Source organism: Mastomys coucha, chromosome X (assembly GCF_008632895.1).
Source record: "Mastomys coucha isolate ucsf_1 chromosome X, UCSF_Mcou_1, whole genome shotgun sequence".
Classification (NCBI taxonomy): Eukaryota; Metazoa; Chordata; class Mammalia; order Rodentia; family Muridae; genus Mastomys; species Mastomys coucha.
Genome location: NC_045030.1, coordinates 41,554,434 through 41,557,696, shown reverse-complemented (window position 1 = coordinate 41,557,696; position 3,263 = coordinate 41,554,434). Strand labels below are relative to the sequence as shown.

Genomic DNA, 3,263 nt, shown 5'->3' with positions numbered 1-3,263 from the left:
GGCACTGGATAACCAACTGTAGTGCTTCCCCCCTCCCTGGGGGGAGGCTATTGAATGGCTTTGAGAACATAAGGCTTACTGCATCACAGTAACATTCTCCATTCTAGAAAGGAGACAGACTTGGGAAGTAAACTTTTCTGACTCCTTGAACATTGTTAAACAACTTCATCAAGCCTGAGAGATAGGCCTTCTTTCTTTATTTTACCTTCAAAACACTTACAACCTTTCAGTGAGACAGGAAGAAGGGGAGAGTTGCCTTGGGTTGGCCCAAGGAAGAAAACGTACATTTTTCATTCTCATTCTTGTGTGTGTATGTGTGTGTGTGTGTAATGTGTGATGTGCTCATGCTCCTCTGCTGAGGGACATTTCAGACCAGCATGCATTTTAAAAAAATGAATCAATAATGCAATTTCATATCTTTGCTGGGGCAGACTTGCTAATGACCACTTTACATGAAGGTATCTGTATAAAAATATATGTTTTCTCTTTTCTTCCTTGTCTTACCAGTTTTTCTCATAGAACTTTATACAAACAAGTTCTTGACTTGCAATGTGCCTCACATTGTTCCCATTCATTTAACTGAGAGGAGCACTTTCTGTCTTGACTCACACTTTGCCCTCCAGTACGCTGTGCACTCCTGCATTCATCCTTACCAAGCACACGGAGTGAGCACTTTATGTGCTTGGTACTACTAGGTAATGCTGGTATTCAGATGAGCAAAATGTTGTCCCTGCCACTGGGTGGATGGCAACTATAGAAGATGTCTATGTAAATGGTGAAGAGCATGATGGGAGTAGACATGGGCATCCAAGTCACAAAGAACATAAGGCAGTAAGCATTTGAAAAGATGGCCTTCCGGGCATGATGGACAGGCTATGCACAGTTTAGATAAAACAAAATAACAGTATGTTATTGGCTCGTGATTCTAGGAGACCACGGAGTGGAAATAGGAGTACAGGGGGCTTTTGGGAGACAGAGCAAGGGGGCCCCAGAGTGTATAGGAAAGCATTTAACCTTCAAGCAGCAGAAAGTTGGTGAATGAGTTTAAGCAGAGCAAGGGGCTGATGTGACTGGTGTGACAGTTTTTAGTGTGACAAGAAAAATATAAAATATACCATTAATATTTCATAGTGATTCCATGTTGAAATAATCTTTTGTTCAATAAAATACCTTATTAAAAATATTTCACCTGTTTTGGGGGGTTGCTCTTTAAAGTGTTGTTGCCAGAGGATTTTTAATTGGGCATGTGACTTACAATTGTGCTTCTCTTAACATTTGGTGAGCTAGGACTTTATTGTTGATAAAGAAGAGGACCAAGGACAAGGGCCCCAGAATGCTATGTTTCAAAATCAGGGCTAGGACAATGGGCCATTAGAGAAGGGCCAGCCAATAAGAAAAGAGGAAAATCCAGGGAGTGTGCTGTTCCGAACAGAAACCGATACAATTGTTTTTTAAAAGGGGCACCGGGAGGCATAGAGGTGCTTTGGGACGCCTGCCTTCAGCCAGAGCACTTCTGCTTTGGGGATGAGGCAGGTGGCTTGGAGCTCTCGCTGGGACCAGCACGGGAGAACTCCTAGTGAAGCTTCAGGAAGAGTAAGTATTAAAAAATGCTTAGATTTTGTGCTAACAAGACCAAGAAATATGGGGAGGTAACAGGAAAGGATTTGCAGCAAAGGGGAGCGTTCTTCATTTTATTGTGATTGCCAATGTGGTGAGGGGAGATGGCCCACCGGTCCTGCCTGACTGCGTAGTCCCTGGTGGTGATGGCCGCGGAGCATTTAGGATCAGTTGAAGGAAATGAGGCACGTATTCAAGAAAAATTTCAGAGCGAACTCTGGGGTTAAACAGAATTGCTTCTCATAGTGGCACTTAGGTTCAGGGGTGTCAAAATACCCCCTTTCCTTTGTTCTCCCCTTTGTCTTTCGTAAGTTTGAGTGCTGGGAAGCACTGTCCTGTCACGTTCACAAAGATGGTCACAAGTAAGTATCACAGTGATTCCTCCTCCATCACTCCTGGCAACGCCCTCTCCCTACCAGCCCTAGGCAAAATATCCTGTGTATCCATGTACTTGCCTATTATTAGGATTACTGTATTTTTTAAAAGAGTTGATGCCTACCCTTAGCAGGCAGTTGTGTTCGTATGTCTTTTCTTGAATAGTTTGAGGATAAGTAGCAAGATGTAATTTTTTTTTGTATCCTATATATCAAAGGACTCATCTTTCCCTCTTTTGTTCTGAAGTTTTTAGTGAGGTACCATGGCTGAGTCATTAAGTGAAGTATCCAGCAATATGGAAGGTTTGGAAGCCTTGGAGGAGGGTAAGTCACTCAATGAAACCTTACTAACTAGAACCAGATTTACTGTGTACCGCCATCAGGAAAAAGAACTCAGTCTTATAAAAATGAAGACCATTAGAAAGGGAAAGGTGGGGGGAAGAGGTCTTAAGGGAGGGGTGAGTTAAGGAAAAAACTTAATAGAAATCATGTGACATGAGAACAAAATGAAGGCTGCTAAGCCTAGAGAAGATGGAGGGATGAAGGAGGGCGGGGCATGAGAGGGGAGGAGCTGAAAGGTCTGACATCTTCGTAGAAGGTTCCATTTGCTAAGGTAGAGGTATTTCTGTTTATTCAGAAAGAATAACCAGAACTGAACCACAGTGTCATGGACTCCATTAAGGTTTCAATGCAGATAATAATTCAGATTCAACCAAGGGAGGGATTTGTAAGGAGGAGTAAAGGGAATAGAAACAAAAGAGGCCACCACAGGCCTCTAAATTCAGATTATGGAAGGCCTCGGGCTGGAGAGATGGCTCAGCGGGTAAGAGCACCGCCCACTCTTCCAGAGGTCCTGGGTTCAATTCCCAGGAACCACAAGGTGGCTCACAACCACCTGTCATGGGATCTGATGCCTTCTTCTGGTGCGTCTGAAGACAGCAACAGTGTACTTATATAAATAAATAAATATCTAAAACAACAAAAAAAGAAAAGCCTCATCCTGGCTTGCAATGTTTATGCATATGTGGGCGTGACCGCAGGATGGTAGCCATGATGTGGGGGTGGGGAAGAGGTGCTCCGGTATGGAGGAAGCTGCGAGGAGTGGAAGAGGGTGGGGACAATAGGATGGCGAGATGAAATGGGAGGAGTATCGACAACAAAAGCGTCACTTAAAGCCGCCATAATGAAACCTAATACTTTGTATGCTAATTAAAAGAAAAAATATTAGATTAGAATAAATCTCATTTGCAAACCTTCCTCAAATGTGTATTC

At 43.2% G+C, this 3,263-nt stretch overlaps 1 protein-coding gene across 1 annotated transcript in view; it reads left to right on the top strand.

Moving 5' to 3' along the window:
* The first annotated feature begins 1,469 nt into the window (after nucleotides 1-1,469).
* Nucleotides 1,470-3,263, top strand: part of Kiaa1210 (KIAA1210 ortholog) — a 53,218-nt gene continuing 51,424 nt past the window's right edge. The window contains exons 1-2 of the mRNA XM_031349714.1: nucleotides 1,470-1,593; nucleotides 2,239-2,315. The gene's annotated coding sequence lies outside the window, so the exon portion shown is untranslated. The remainder of the gene's footprint in view (nucleotides 1,594-2,238; nucleotides 2,316-3,263) is intronic.